The sequence below is a fragment of the Arachis ipaensis genome, chromosome B6, assembly GCF_059453495.1.
Source record: "Arachis ipaensis isolate K30076 ecotype BB chromosome B6, ASM5945349v1, whole genome shotgun sequence".
In the NCBI taxonomy this organism is placed as follows: Eukaryota; Viridiplantae; Streptophyta; class Magnoliopsida; order Fabales; family Fabaceae; genus Arachis; species Arachis ipaensis.
The window spans coordinates 67,105,070-67,120,155 of record NC_142441.1 but is presented as its reverse complement, the minus strand read 5'-3'; the positions used below and the strand labels follow the sequence as shown (position 1 = coordinate 67,120,155).

At 40.3% G+C, this 15,086-nt stretch overlaps 11 non-coding genes and 8 pseudogenes across 11 annotated transcripts; 1 reads left to right on the top strand and 18 right to left on the bottom strand.

The window, feature by feature from the left end:
- The first annotated feature begins 1,299 nt into the window (after window positions 1–1,299).
- On the top strand, window positions 1,300–1,407 carry LOC148561106 (small nucleolar RNA R71). Its single transcript, XR_015888187.1, has one exon. It is a non-coding gene; the product is annotated as a small nucleolar RNA R71 (small nucleolar RNA).
- Window positions 1,408–5,681: 4,274 nt separating this feature from the next.
- LOC148561105 (5S ribosomal RNA) lies at window positions 5,682–5,800 on the bottom strand. Its single transcript, XR_015891383.1, has one exon. It is a non-coding gene; the product is annotated as a 5S ribosomal RNA (ribosomal RNA).
- A 178-nt stretch (window positions 5,801–5,978) lies between these two features.
- On the bottom strand, window positions 5,979–6,097 carry LOC148561104 (5S ribosomal RNA). Its single transcript, XR_015890401.1, has one exon. It is a non-coding gene; the product is annotated as a 5S ribosomal RNA (ribosomal RNA).
- Window positions 6,098–6,276: 179 nt separating this feature from the next.
- LOC148561103 (5S ribosomal RNA) lies at window positions 6,277–6,389 on the bottom strand (annotated as a pseudogene).
- Window positions 6,390–6,579: 190 nt separating this feature from the next.
- On the bottom strand, window positions 6,580–6,698 carry LOC148561102 (5S ribosomal RNA; annotated as a pseudogene).
- A 179-nt stretch (window positions 6,699–6,877) lies between these two features.
- On the bottom strand, window positions 6,878–6,996 carry LOC148561101 (5S ribosomal RNA). The gene has a single exon (XR_015890571.1). It is a non-coding gene; the product is annotated as a 5S ribosomal RNA (ribosomal RNA).
- A 179-nt stretch (window positions 6,997–7,175) lies between these two features.
- LOC148561100 (5S ribosomal RNA) lies at window positions 7,176–7,288 on the bottom strand (annotated as a pseudogene).
- Window positions 7,289–7,477: 189 nt separating this feature from the next.
- Window positions 7,478–7,596, bottom strand: LOC148561099 (5S ribosomal RNA). Its single transcript, XR_015891534.1, has one exon. It is a non-coding gene; the product is annotated as a 5S ribosomal RNA (ribosomal RNA).
- A 198-nt stretch (window positions 7,597–7,794) lies between these two features.
- Window positions 7,795–7,913, bottom strand: LOC148561098 (5S ribosomal RNA). The gene has a single exon (XR_015889651.1). It is a non-coding gene; the product is annotated as a 5S ribosomal RNA (ribosomal RNA).
- A 179-nt stretch (window positions 7,914–8,092) lies between these two features.
- Window positions 8,093–8,211, bottom strand: LOC148561097 (5S ribosomal RNA; annotated as a pseudogene).
- A 180-nt stretch (window positions 8,212–8,391) lies between these two features.
- LOC148561096 (5S ribosomal RNA) lies at window positions 8,392–8,510 on the bottom strand (annotated as a pseudogene).
- Window positions 8,511–8,709: 199 nt separating this feature from the next.
- On the bottom strand, window positions 8,710–8,828 carry LOC148561095 (5S ribosomal RNA; annotated as a pseudogene).
- A 4,304-nt stretch (window positions 8,829–13,132) lies between these two features.
- On the bottom strand, window positions 13,133–13,251 carry LOC148561094 (5S ribosomal RNA). The gene has a single exon (XR_015891347.1). It is a non-coding gene; the product is annotated as a 5S ribosomal RNA (ribosomal RNA).
- Window positions 13,252–13,447: 196 nt separating this feature from the next.
- LOC148561093 (5S ribosomal RNA) lies at window positions 13,448–13,566 on the bottom strand. Its single transcript, XR_015891412.1, has one exon. It is a non-coding gene; the product is annotated as a 5S ribosomal RNA (ribosomal RNA).
- Window positions 13,567–13,745: 179 nt separating this feature from the next.
- On the bottom strand, window positions 13,746–13,864 carry LOC148561092 (5S ribosomal RNA). The gene has a single exon (XR_015891747.1). It is a non-coding gene; the product is annotated as a 5S ribosomal RNA (ribosomal RNA).
- Window positions 13,865–14,041: 177 nt separating this feature from the next.
- LOC148561091 (5S ribosomal RNA) lies at window positions 14,042–14,160 on the bottom strand. The gene has a single exon (XR_015890997.1). It is a non-coding gene; the product is annotated as a 5S ribosomal RNA (ribosomal RNA).
- Window positions 14,161–14,342: 182 nt separating this feature from the next.
- Window positions 14,343–14,461, bottom strand: LOC148561090 (5S ribosomal RNA; annotated as a pseudogene).
- A 180-nt stretch (window positions 14,462–14,641) lies between these two features.
- Window positions 14,642–14,760, bottom strand: LOC148561089 (5S ribosomal RNA; annotated as a pseudogene).
- Window positions 14,761–14,937: 177 nt separating this feature from the next.
- Window positions 14,938–15,056, bottom strand: LOC148561088 (5S ribosomal RNA). The gene has a single exon (XR_015891385.1). It is a non-coding gene; the product is annotated as a 5S ribosomal RNA (ribosomal RNA).
- Window positions 15,057–15,086: the final 30 nt, after the last annotated feature.

Genomic DNA, 15,086 nt, shown 5'->3' with positions numbered 1-15,086 from the left:
CTAATACATCTTTTACTTGTCCATAAGCCTGTTTTCTTGAGCTGTCTGCCATCTCTAGTGAGATTTTAGCAGCTTGCACCCCATAGATTCCCAGTTTCTCTATTACAGAGAGGGGCATGAGGTTTATCCCTGAACCAAGGTCACACAGAGCCTTAAAGATCATGGTGCCTATGGTACAAGGGATTATGAACTTTCCAGGATCCTGTCTCTTCTGAGGCAATGTCAGTTGATCCATATCACTTAGTTCATTGATGAACAAGGGAGGTTCAACTTCCCAAGTATCAATGCCAAATAATTTGGCATTTAGCTTCATGATTGCACCAAGAAACTTGGCAGTTTGCTCTTCAGTAACATCCTCATTCTCTTCAGAAGAGGAATACTCATCAGAGCTCATGAAGGGCATAAGGAGGTTCAATGGGATCTCTATGGTCTCTAGATGGGCCTCAGAGTTCTTTGATTCCCCAGAGGGAAGCTCCTTATTGATCACTGGACGTCCCAGGAGGTCTTCCTCCTTGGGATTCACGTCCTCTCCTCTCCTCACAGGTTCGGCCATGGCGCTTATGTCAATGGCCTTGCACTCTCCTTTTGGGTTCTCTTCTGTATTGCTTGGGAGAGTACTAGGAGGGATTTCAGTGATCCTTTTACTCAGCTGGCCCACTTGTGCTTCCAAATTTCTAATGGAAGATCTTGTTTCATTCATGAAACTTACAGTGGCCTTAGATAGATCAGAGACTAGATTTGCTAAATTAGAAGCATTTTGTTCAGAGTTCTCTGTCTGTTGCTGAGTTGATGATGGAAAAGGTTTGCTATTGCTAAACCTGTTTCTTCCACCATTATTAAAGCCTTGTTGGGGCTTTTGATCCTTCCATGAGAAATTTGGATGATTTCTCCATGTTGAGTTATAGGTGTTTCCATAAGGTTCACCTAAGTAATTTACCTCTGCTATTGCAGGGTTCTCAGGATCATAGGCTTCTTCTTCAGAAGATGCCTCTTGAGTACTGTTGGATGCAGCTTGCATTCCATGCAGACTCTGAGAGATCATATTGACTTGCTGAGTCAATATTTTATTCTGAGCCAATATGGCATTCAGAGTATCAACTTCAAGAACTCCCTTCTTCATAGGCGTCCCATTACTCACAGGATTCCTTTCAGAAGTGTACATGAACTGGTTATTAGCAACCATGTCAATGAGTTCTTGAGCTTCTTTAGGTGAATGGATCCACCTGCAGAAGTGTCCAGTGACATCTTTGATAGCTCAGATAAACCATCATAGAATATATCCAGGATGGTCCATTCTGAAAGCATGTCAGAAGGACACTTTTTGGTCAACTGTTTGTATCTTTCCCAAGCTTCATAGAGAGATTCACCTTCTTTCTGTCTGAAGGTTTGAACATCAGCTCTAAGCTTGCTCAGCTTTTGAGGAGGAAAGTACTTGGCTAAGAAAGCCGTGACCAGCTTATCCCAAGAGTTCAGGCTGTCTTTGGGTTGAGAATCCAACCATAATCTAGCTCTGTCTCTTACAGCAAAAGGGAAAAGCATGAGCCTGTAGACTTCAGGATCTACTCCATTAGTCTTAACAGTATCACATATCTGCAAGAATTCAGTTAAGAACTGAAAAGGATCTTCAGATGGAAGTCCATGAAACTTGCAGTTCTGCTGCATCAGAGAAACTAATTGAGGTTTCAGCTCAAAATTGTTTGCTCCAATGGCAGGAATGGAGATGCTTCTTCCATGTAAATTGGAATTAGGTGCAGTAAAGTCACCAAGCATCTTCCTTATATTATTATTATTTTCGGCTGCCATCTCCTTTTCCTGTTCGAAAATTTCTGAAAGGTTATCTCTGGATTGTTGTATTTTAGCTTCTCTTAATTTTCTCTTCAGAGTCCTTTCAGGTTCTGGATCTGCTTCCACAAGAATGCTCTTATCCTTGCTCCTGCTCATATGACAAAGAAGAAGGCACAAAAAAATAGTAATAATAAAGATCCTTTATACCACAGTATAGGGATCCCTTTGTGAGTGGAAGAAAAGAGGGGGAGAAAAAGAATGTAATATAATGGAAGAAACACAACTGTGAGGATGGAAGAGAGATGAAATGAGATGTTAGGATATGAATGAATAAATAGAATGAGATGGGGGAGGAATAATTTTCGAAAATTATTTTTGAAGAGGAGTTAGTGATTTTTGAAAATCGTTTTTGAAAAATATTTAGTAATTTTTTTCGAAAATTTTTTTTTTGAAAATAGAAATAAAAATAATTAGTTAATTAAAAAAAAAATTTTGAAAAAGGGGGAGGTATTTTCGAAAATTAGAAAGGGAGAATTAGTTAGGTGGTTTTGAAAAAGTTAAGAAACAAACAAAAAGTTAGTTAGTTAGTTGAAACAAATTTTGAAAACCAATTTTTGAAAAGATAAGTAGTTAGAAGGTTAGGAAAGATATTTTGAAAAGATATTTTTGAAAAAGATAAGATAAGAAGATATTTTTGAAAAGATATGATTGAAATTAGTTTTTGAAAAAGATTTGATTTTTAAAATCACAATTAATGACTTGATTCATAAGAAATCACAAGATATGATTCTAGAACTTAAAGTTTGAATCTTTCTTAACAAGCAAGTAACAAACTTCAAATTTTTGAATCAAAACATTAATTGATTAGTTATTTTCGAAAATTTTATATAAAAATAAGAAAAAGATTTTTGAAAAATATTTTTGGAATTTTCGAAAATAACTAAGAATTTTGAAAAAGATTTGATTTTTGAAAAAGATTTTGAAAAAGATAAGATTTTCAAATTGAAAATTTGATTTGACTCATGAGAAACAATTTGATTTTAAAAATTTTTGAAAAAGTCAATCCAAATTTTCGAATTTGATGAGATAAAAAAGGAAGGATATTTTTTTTTATTTTTGAATTTTTATGATGCAAGGGAAAAACACAAAAAAAATGCAATGCATGAAATTTTTAGATCAAAACATGTGATGCATGCAAGAATGCTATGAATGTCAAGATGAACACCAAGAACACTATGAATGTCATGATGAACATCAAGAACATATTTTTGAAAAATTTTTAATGCAAAGAAAACATGCAAGACACCAAACTTAGAATTCTTTAATGCTTAGGCACTAAGAATTCAAGAATGCATATGATAAACATGAAAAGACACAAAACAAAAAATCATCAAGATCAAACAAGAAGACTTACCAAGAACAACTTGAAGATCATGAAGAACACTATGAATGAATGATATTTTCGAAAAATGCAAAATGCATATGCAATTGACACCAAACTTATAACATGACTCAAGACTCAAACAAGAACACAAAAATATTTTTGATTTTTATGATTTTCTAAATTTTTTTTTTTTTTGGATTTTTTCAAAAATTAATTGAAAAAGGAAAATAAGGATTCCAAAATTTTTAATATGAATTCCAGGAATCTTGCATTCTTAGTCTAAAGCTTCAGTCCAGGAATTAGACATGGCTCACTAGCCAGCCAAGCTTTCAATGAAAGCTCCGGTCCAAAATACTAGACATGGCCAATGGCCAGCCAAGCTTCAGCATGTAATTCAGATATGACATGCCTGACATACTCATTACCAAAGGAATAGACATGGCTTTACAGCCAGCCAAGCTTCAACATGCTTCATGAAACACTAGAATTCATTCTTAAAAATTTTTGAAGAAAAATTTTGAAAACATTTTTATTTTTTTCGAAAACAGATGAGAAAATTTTAGAAATATTTTTGAAAAGTTTTTTGAAAACAAAACGAAAAGAAAATTACCTAATCTGAGCAACAAGATGAGCCGTCAGTTGTCCATACACAAACAATCCCCAGCAACGGCGCCAAAAACTTGGTGCACGAAATTGTGATCTCCAGGCTCGAACAAATCCTGGTAATGGCTCCAGAGCTTGGTGCTCTGATCTTAATTCATGATTGTCACAACTTCGATACAACTAACCAGCAAGTGCACTGGGTCGTCCAAGTAATACCTTACGTGAGTAAGGGTCGAATCCCACGGAGATTGTTGGTATGAAGCAAGCTATGGTCACCTTGTAAATCTCAGTCAGGCAGATATAAAGTGATAATGGTGTTTTTGAATATTATATAATAAAATAGGGATAGAGATACTTATGTAATTCATTGGTAGGAATTTCAGATAAGCGAATGGAGATGCTTTTCGTCCCTCTGAACCTCTGCTTTCCTGCTATCTTCATCCAATCAGTCTTACTCCTTTCCATGGCTGGCTTTATGTGATACATCACCACTGTCAACAGCTACTTTCGGTCATCTCACGGGAAAATGATCCAATGCCCTGTCACGGCACGGCTAATCGTCTGGAGGCATCACCCTTGTCAATGGCTTCATCTTATCCTCTCAGTGAATAATATGCTCACGCACCCTGTCACGGCACGGCTATTCATCTGTCGGTTCTCGATCATGCTGGAATAAGATTTACTATCCTTTTGCGTCTGTCACTAACGCCCAACAATCATGAGTTTGAAGCTCGTCACAGTCATTCAATCATTGAATCCTACTCAGAATACCACAGACAAGGTTTAGACCTTCCGGATTCTCTTGAATGCCGCCATCATTCTAGCTTACGCCACGAAGATTCTGGTTAGGAGATCTAAGAGATATTCATTCTAGCTTAATTCATGTAGAACAGAAGTGTTTGTCAGGCACGCGTTCATAAGGGAGAAGGATGATGAGCGTCACACATAATCATCACCTTCATCACGTTCTTGGGTGCGAATGGATATCTTAGAAGCGAAATAAGAAGAATTGAATAGAAAACAGTAGTACTTTGCATTAATCTTTGAGGAACAGCAGAGCTCCACACCTTAATCTATGGAGTGTAGAAACTCTACCGTATGAAAATACATAAGTGATAGGTCCAGGCATGGCCGTGTGGCCAGCCCCCATGGTCTAAGAACAATGCGTTCCAAGATGCCTAATACAATAGTAAGAGGTCCTATTTATAATAAACTAGCTACTAGGGTTTACATGAGTAAGTATTTGATGTATAAATCCACTTCCGGGGCCCACTTGGTGTGTGTTTGGGCTGAGCTTAAGTGTTGTACGTGCAGAGGCCATTTGTGGAGTTGAACGCCAGTTTCTGTGCCAGTTTGGGCGTTCAACTCTGGTTTTGGATCCTTTTCTGGCGCTGGACGCCAGATTTGGGCAGAAGGCTGGCGTTGAGCGCCAGTTTACGTCGTCAATTCTTGGCCAAAGTATGGACTATTATATATTGCTGGAAAGCCCTGGATGTCTACTTTCCAACGCAATTAGAAGCGCGCTATTTCGAGTTCTGTAGCTCCAGAAAATCCACTTTGAGTGCAGGGAGGTCAGAATCCAACAGCATCAGCAGTCCTTCTTCAACCTCTGAATCTGATTTTTGCTCAAGTCCCTCAATTTCAGCCAGAAAATACCTAAAATTACAGAAAAACACACAAACTCATAGTAAAGTCCAGAAATGTGAATTTAACATAAAAACAAAGGAAAACATCCCTAAAAGTAACTAGATCCTACTAAAAACATACTAAAAACAATGCCAAAAAGCGTATAAATTATCCGCTCATCACCGTGCGAGCGTGCCGAAAATCAGGTCGTTGAGGCTTGCTTTAGCTAAACTATTCAAGATAGCGTCGTTTAAAGAACGAGGGTAAGCACAACGTAAAAAAAAAGGTGCAACACAAGGACTTCCCAGGAGGTCACCCATCCTAGTACTACTCTCGGCCAAGCACGCTTAACTGCGGAGTTCTGATAGGATCCGGTGCATTAGTGCTGGTATGATCGCACCTATTAAAGTTTGCGCACATAATTATCATAAGCATCTCTTGCGACGTAGGGTAAGTCGAGCTGCGAATCCCTGCGGGCCCGTGCGAGCTTCCCGAAAATCAGGTCATTGAGGCTCGCTTTAGCTAAACTATTCAAGATAGCATCGTTTAAAGAACGAGAGTAAGCACGACGTAAAAAAAAAAAGTGCAACACGAGGACTTCCCAGGAGGTCACCCATCCTAGTACTACTCTCGCCCAAGCATGCTTAACTGCGGAGTTCAGATGGGATCCGGTGCATTAGTGCTGGTATGATCACACCTGTTAAAGTATGCGCACACAATTATCATAAGTATGTCTCGCGACGTAGAGTAAGTCGAGCTGCGAATCCCTGCGGGGCCCGTGCGAGCTTGCCGAAAATCAGGTAATTGAGGCACGCTTTAGCTAAACTATTCAAGATACCGTCGTTTAAAGAACGAGGGTAAGCACGACGTAAAAAAAAAAGGTGCAACACGAGGACTTCCGTCACCTATCCTAGTACTACTCTCGCCCAAGCACGCTTAACTACGGAGTTCTGATGGGATCCGGTGAGTTAGCACTGGTATGATCGCACCTGTTAAAGTATGCGCACACAATTATCATAAGCATGTCTCGCGACGTAGGGTAAGTCGAGCTGCGAATCCCTGCGGGGATCGTGCGAGCTTGCTGAAAATCAGGTAATTGAGGCTCGCTTTAGCTAAACTATTCAAGATAGCGTCGTTTAAAGAACGAGGGTAAGCACGACGTAAATAAAAAAAAAAAATAAGAGGTGCAACACGAGGACTTCCTAGGAGGTCACCCATCCTAGTACTACTCTCGCCCAAGCACGCTTAACTGTGGAGTTCTGATGGGATCCGGTGCATTAATGTTGGTATAATTGCACCTATCAAAGTATGCGAAAATAATTGTCATAAGCATGTCTTGCAACGTAGGGTAAGTCGAGCTGCGAATCCCTGCGGCGCCCGTGCGAGATTGCCGAAAATCAGGTCATTGAGGATCGCTCTAGCTAAACTATTCAAGATAGCGTCGTTTAAAGAACGAGAGTAAGCACGACGTAAAAAAAAAAGGTGCAACACGAGGACTTCCCAGGAGGTCACCCATCCTAGTACTACTCTCGCCCAAGCATACTTAACTGCGGAGTTCAGATGGGATCCGGTGCATTAGTGCTGGTATGATCACACCTGTTAAAGTATGCGCACACAATTATCATAAGTATGTCTCGCGACGTAGGGTAAGTCAAGCTGTGAATCCCTGCGGGGCCCGTGCGAGCTTGCCGAAAATCAGGTAATTGAGGCTCGCTTTAGCTAAACTATTCAAGATACCGTCGTTTAAAGAACGAGGGTAAGCACGACGTAAAAAAAAAAGGTGCAACACGAGGACTTCCGTCACCTATCCTAGTACTACTCTCGCCCAAGCACGCTTAACTACGAAGTTCTGATGGGATCCGGTGAGTTAGCACTGGTATGATCGCACCTGTTAAATTATGCGCACACAATTATCATAAGCATGTCTCGCGACATAGGGTAAGTCGAGCTGCGAATCCCTGCGGGGATCGTGCGAGCTTGCTGAAAATCAGGTAATTGAGGCTCGCTTTAGCTAAACTATTCAAGATAGCGTCGTTTAAAGAACGAGGGTAAGCACGACGTAAATAAAAAAAAAAATAAGAGGTGCAACACGAGGACTTCCTAGGAGGTCACCCATCCTAGTACTACTCTCGCCCAAGCACGCTTAACTGCGGAGTTCTGATGGGATCCGGTGCATTAGTATTGGTATAATTGCACCTATCAAAGTATGCGAAAATAATTGTCATAAGCATGTCTTGCAACGTAGGGTAAGTCGAGCTGCGAATCCCTGCGGCGCCCGTGCGAGATTGCCAAAAATCAGGTCATTGAGGCTCGCTCTAGCTAAACTATTCAAGATAGCGTCGTTTAAAGAACGAGAGTAAGCACGACGTAAAAAAAATAAAAAAATAAAAAAGAAAAAGGTGCAATACGAGGACTTCCCAGGAGGTCACCCATCCTAGTACTACTCTCGCCCAAGCACGCTTAACTGCGGAGTTCTGATGGGATCCGGTGCATTAGTGCTGGTATGATCGCACCTGTTAAAGTATGCGCACACAATTATCATAAGCATGTCTCGCGATGTAGGGTAAGTCGAGCTGCGAATCCCTGCGTGGCCCGTGCGAGCTTGCCGAAAATCAGGTCATTGAGGCTCGCTTTAGCTAAACTATTCAAGATAGTGCCGTTTAAAGAACGAGGGTAAGCACGACGTTAAAAAAAAAGGTGCGACACCAGGACTTCCCAGAACGTCACCCATCCTAGTACTACTCTCGCCCAAGCACGGTTAAATGCAGAGTTCTGATGGGATCCGGTGCATTAGTGCTGGTATGATCACACCTATTAAAATATGCGCACATAATTGTCATAAGCATGTCTCGCGATGTAGGGTAAGTCGAGCTGCAAATCCTTGCGGGGCCCGTGCGAGCTTGCCGAAAATCAGGTAATTGACGCCTGCTTTAGCTAAACTATTCAAGATAGAGTCGTTTAAAGAACGAAGGTAAGAACGACGTAAAAAAAAAAAGGTGCAACATGAGGACTTCCCAGAAGGTCACCCATCCTAGTACTACTCTCGCGCAAGCAAGCTTAACTGCGGAGTTCTGATGGGATCCGGTGCATTAGTGCTGGTATGATCGCACCTGTTAAAGTATGCGCACACAATTATCATAAGCATGTCTCGCGACGTAGGGTAAGTCGAGCTGTGAATCCATACGGGCCCAGGCGAGCTTGCCGAAAATTAGGTCATTGAGGCTCGCTTTAGCTAAACTATTCAAGATAGCGTCGTTTAAGGAACGAGGGTAAGCATGATGTAAGAAAAAAAAAAGAGAGAGAGAGAGAGAGAGGTGTAGCACGAGAACTTCCCAAGAGGTCACCCATCCTAGTACTACTCTCGCCCAAGCACGCTTAACTACGAAGTTCTGATGGGATCCAGTACATTAGTGCTGGTATGATCGCACCTATTAAAGTATTCGCACATAATTATCATAAGCATCTCTCGCGACGTAGGGTAAGTCGAGCTGCGAATCCCTGTGGGGCCCGTGCGAGCGTGCCGAAAATCAGGTCATTGATTCTTGCTTTAGCTAAACTATTCAAGATAGCGTCGTTTAAAGAACGAGGGTAAGCACGACGTTAAAAAAAAAAAGGTGCAACACCAGGACTTCCCAGAAGGTCACCCATTGTAACAACCCTGATTTTCGAGTACATGAGATCTTTTCTAAAAGTACGGATTTCTCCGGAAGATCAGTAAAGGGAACACCTCTGCTATATCATCAAGCATCTTAATCCTCATTATCATTATGTCATCCTTAAGCTAGAACCTCCTTTGAGTCAAGCTCGATAATGCAATCGCGAAGAACCTAGTTTTTGAACCGTATCGGTTGGCAGTTTTGATTCTAATTTTCGTAAATAGTCTCTGTTTGATGAACCGGACTCGATTCATGAGAGGAGAGAGATGATAGTATAATATTATCATTATATTAGTATTATAAAATGCTTGAATGATATTATAAGGTTACCTGGTCTGTTTTTGTTATAAACAGAAAATCGGTTTAACCGGGTTTACGGTTTACTGGTGTAGCTTAGCACCAGCACTCTCTGATGAATTTAGCAATGCTAAGGCCTCATTATACATGTTCTATTCTCATAATAAATATGTTACTAGTGTCATTTATGCTAGTAGCTCAGAAAATAATTTTTAGAGATGTTTTTACGAGTGTTCCGGTACACCTAGTTTTAGTAGTCGTACACCAGAGATATTTTAATATTATTTTAATCCACCTCCAAGCCAACCAATCACAACTCACCTTACCCCCCCAAGACCTCCAAGGCTGTCTCATTTCATCATTTTGGCCGAAAATAACAAGAGAGAAAAGAGAGAAACTTTCATGAACACTTAATCTTCAAAACTTGATTTCTTCTGAACTAAAACTCAAACCAAAACTCCGATTTCACCAAAATGATCCTCTCTTCTTCCTCTACATAACCATTTAACTTATCAAGGATGGAAATAAGGTGAGATGGCTGTCTCCCTCACATTTCAATTCGGTTTTCAAGGAAAACCATGCAAAACATGTGTTTTCTTGATGTTCTTCCTTAGGAATCATGCTTAACTTGACTTGAGGGCCAAGAAACGTGAATTTCCAGCAAGTATAAGGTGAGATATCTCTTCCTAACATACTGAGTGAGATTTGGTCAGTTGAGAGTTTTTGGATTTAAAGTTGTTCTTGATGTGATTTAGGAGGAAAAAGTGCTTAAGGACCACCTGAAAGTTTAACCGAATTAGGAGCAGCAAAACCAGGTAGGGTATCACGAAATTAATCTTGATTATTTGTGTTTGAGTTGTGTGAATGTTGTATGATTTGGCTGTGCTAAAAATTGGTTGCATATATGATTGATTCTTGGTGAAAATTTGGTGAAATTTTGATGAAATTTGATGAAATTTAAGCTTTAAAGTTCATGTTCTTGGAGCAGCTGGAAAACGAAACCCTAGGCTCTGAATTGGGGTTCAATTTGTGTTAAAATCATGTAGAAAAGATGGGGTTTTAGTGGCTGGGAATTTATTTTGAATTTTGGTAAAAATCGGTTGCTGAAAAGATTGAAAAACGGGTAAAAACAGAGAAAGAATCTGAAGAATTTATGAAGAACACGAAGAACACTTTGAGTGTGGTGAAGAACAATGAAGAACACCTTTTTGATCCATAAAAGGGCAAGGAAGTAAATATTTTGGTGTTTGGGGGGTTATTTTGTAATTTCAAAAAGTTAGGGTGGTAAAAGTAGAAATATTAAAAGTTACGGGTGGTAAAAAGTGAATTTTAAAGGTTAAAGGTTAAAGTAAAGTTGATTTTCGAAAATTTAATAATAAAATAATAAAATATTAAATAATAATATTTAATTAAAAATAATATTTTAATAAAAATAATAAAATAATGCGGAAAAGGCAGTTTTCTGTAAAAACTTTAGAAAGACAACTTTAAGCACAGAATCTCATAATTACCTTCATAAAACACTTAGGGAGTGGTAAGAACATATTAGTAAGGCAAAGATAAAAGAAAGATAAAAGGTTGAAGAAAAGATAAAAACTAAAGAAAAGTCTGTAAGGTTTTAATAACAGAAAAATAAACAGAAATTAGTGAACGAACTAGGGCAACATAGTTAGTCCTTGAGTTGCGACTAGGGTTAGGTATTATATGAAAAGTTAAACTATTTCAGTATAGACTTAATGAACCTATACTTGGGACAGGCGAACTATTCATACCGAAATTTACATAAACTTTAAATACATACGTTAAGCAGAGAAATCAGAGTAGAGTAGAGAAACACAGAAAATAGAGTAACCAGAGTAAAGTAAAGAGATAAAGAGAAAAAGAGTAATATAGATACAGATGAAAAGAGTAATTAGAGAAGAGAAAAGAGATACAGAGAACAGAGTAATTAAAACAGAGTAAAGAGATACAAAGAAAAGAGAAACCAGAACAGAGTAAAGAGATATAAAGAGAAGAGTAATATAATATAAAGAGCTATATATATATATATATTAGTTGCTTAATGCAACCCAGAGCTATATTTATATATATATATATATATTAGTTGCTTGATGCAACCCAGAGCTATATTTATATATATATTAGTTGCTTGATGCAACCCAGAGCTATATTTAATATATATTAGTTGCTTAATGCAACCCAGAGCTTCTGTAGGGAAACTAAGTTATCTACAGCTATTTTCCGCTTCCCCAGAGCAGAGCAGAGTATATATATATTTTCCTGCAGTAAGCAGAGGCTGTCTCAAATGAGCGGCTATTATTATATGTGCATTTATTTAGGAACGGAAAATCGTATTCGGGAAATCGGGATTACTCGTGACCGGATAAATGTCGGGATTGCGGGCAGCCAACCGACACATGAGCTCATGGCCTGTGCTAGGGCTAGACATGCATCATTCTTGTCTGCGCATCATTCTCTGTTGCATTCCTTTCTGTGTGTGATCTACTTCTTAATGTTTGTCTGCTCGTATGCTATTTCTGTGCTTTATTTTCTTGTATTCTTTTGTTTGTGTTCTGCTTTCTGTTGTCTCTACTTTCTCTTTCTATCTTTATCTTCTGTTTACTGCTTCGCTATATTATGTTATTGGTCTACTAATCGACCCCAAATAAATGAACGTAACTAATAACCCCGGCCCTACTAAGAACTCCCCAATTCTTACCCCTTCTCCATCCCTTCCCCCTTCAGATGGAAGTAAGAGTACCTTACCATAGTTCGCTGATGACCGTTCGCAAGAAGAGGATTCTGCTCTAGATAGTCTTCTGAGTCTAGGGTGAATATCGTTCTCTGATTATATGTATATACTGTGAGACCAGCCAACGTCTGCACCCCGTTCGTATGCGCACTTTAACCTAAATCCTGTGTACGAGATTCCTATTGTGTGGCTACTTCATGAGGTACCAGAGAGACGTCCTGTGGAAAAGTCTGATCGTGCAGAGGAGTAGCAGATGATGTTCTATCTTTTGTTGACGTTCCACCTGACTTGAGTTTTGAAGACCTAGAACGTACTTTCCCTCGCTTTAGTAGTTTAGAGGGACTATGTGAGTATAGAGTCTAGGCTAGCCTAGGTGCCAGCTTAGAGACCTCTTGAACAGGTCAGGACCTGGGATGTTGTATGTATATACATGTATATAGATATTATCTAGCTATATCTAGGGGTGTTCTAACTAAAGGTCTATACTCTAATAAAGGCTGAATCACCGAATGTTGTCAACTACTTGTGATGTATTTATGTGTGGTTGTTTATAACTGTTTTATCTGTTATTACTTGTGAATTGATTATAAATGATTCTGTCTAATAATCCAAACGTTTTCAAAAAAAATACACCACGCAAATTAACTACGCGTTTAACAACGAATCAGGCTCATATGATAAATAATAGAGAATAATTAGGAAGACAAATTGGTAGCGCTCAGTTTCCGGTATGATCTAAACATATTGAAAATTGGGTCGTTACACCCATCCTAGTACTACTCTCGCCCAAGCACGGTTAAATGCAGAGTTCTGATGGGATCCGGTGCATTAGTGCTGGTATGATCACACCTATTAAAGTATGCGCACATAATTGTCATAAGCATATCTCGCGACGTAGGGTAAGTCGAGCTGCAAATCCCTGCGGGGCCCGTGCGAGCTTGCCGAAAATCAGGTAATTGAGGCTCGCTTTAGCTAAACTATTCAAGATAGAGTCGTTTAAAGAACGAAGGTAAGAACGACGTAAAAAAAAAGGTGCAACACGAGGACTTCCCAGGAGGTCACCCATCCTAGTACTACTCTCGCGCAAGCAAGCTTAACTGCGGAGTTCTGATGGGATCCGGTGCATTAGTGCTGGTATGATCGCACCTATTAATGTATCCGCACACAATTATCATAAGCATGTCTCGCGACGTAGGGTAAGTCGAGCTGCGAATCCCTGCGGGCCCGGGCGAGCTTGCCGAAAATCAGGTCATTGAGGGTTGCTTTAGCTAAACTATTCAAGATAGCGTCGTTTAAGGAACGAGGGTAAGCACGACGTAAAAAAAAAAAAAAAAAAAAGAGAGAGAGGTGCAGCACGAGAACTTCCCAAGAGGTCACCCATCCTAGTACTACTCTCGCCCAAGCACGCTTAACTGCGAAGTTCTTATGGGATCCGGTACATTAGTGCTGGTATGATCGCACCTATTAAAGTATTCGCACATAATTATCATAAGCATCTCTCGCGATGTAGGGTAAGTCGAGCTGCGAATCCCTGCGGGGCCCGTGCGAGCGTGCCGAAAATCAGGTCGTTGAGGCTTGCTTTAGCTAAACTATTCAAGATAGCGTTGTTTAAAGAACGAGGGTAAGCACGACGTAAAAAAAAAAGGTGCAACACAAGGAATTCCCAGGAGGTCACCCATCCTAGTACTACTCTCACCCAAGCACGCTTAACTGCGGAGTTCTGATAGGATCTGGTGCATTAGTGCTGGTATGATCGCACCTATTAAAGTTTGCGCACATAATTATCATAAGCATCTCTCGCGACGTAGGGTAAGTCGAGCTGCGAATCCCTGCGGGCCCGTGCGAGCTTCCCGAAAATCAGGTCATTGAGGCCCGCTTTAGCTAAACTATTCAAGATAGCGTCGTTTAAAGAACGAGAGTAAGCACGACGTAAAAAAAAAGGTGCAACACGAGGACTTCCCAGGAGGTCACCCATCCTAGTACTACTCTCGCCCAAGCACGCTTAACTGTGGAGTTCTGATGGGATCCGGTGCATTAGTGCTGGTATGATCACACATGTTAAAGTATGCGCACACAATTATCATAAGTATGTCTCGCGACGTAGGGTAAGTCGAGCTGCGAATCCCTGCGGGGCCCGTGCGAGCTTGCCGAAAATCAGGTAATTGAGGCTTGCTTTAGCTAAACTATTCAAGATAGCGTCGTTTAAAGAACGAGGGTAAGCACGACGTAAGAAAAAAAAAAGCTGTAACACGAGGACTTCCCAGGAGGTCACCCATCCTAGTACAACTCTCGCCGAAGCACGCTTAACTACAGAGTTCTGATGGGATCCGGTGCATTAATGCTGGTATGATCACACCTATTAAAGTATGCGCACATAATTATCATAAGCATGTCTCGCGACGTAGGGTAAGTCGAGCTGCGAATCCCTGCGGGGCCTGTGCGAGCTTGCCAAAAATCAGGTAATTGAGGGTTGCTTTAGCTAAACTATTCAAGATAGTGTCGTTTAAAGAACGAGGGTAAGAAGGACGTAAAAAAAAAAAGGTGCAACACGAGGACATCCCAGGAGGTCACCCATCCTAGTACTACTCTCGCGCAAGCAAGCTTAACTGCGGAGTTCTAATGGGATCTGGTGCATTAGTGCTGGTATGATCGCACCTGTTAAAGTATGCGCACACAATTATCATAAGCATGTCTCGCGACGTAGGGTAAGTCGAGCTGCGAATCCCTGCGGGCCCGGGCGAGCTTGCCAAAAATCAGGTCATTGAGGCTCGCTTAAGCTAAACTATTCAAGATAGAGTCGTTTAAAGAACGAAGGTAAGAACGACGTAAAAAAAAAGGTGCAACACGAGGACTTCCCAGGAGGTCACCCATCCTAGTACTACTCTCGCGCAAGCAAGCTTAACTACGGAGTTCTGATGGGATCCGGTGCATTAGTGCTGGTATGATCGCACCTGTTAATGTATGCGCACACAATTATCATAAG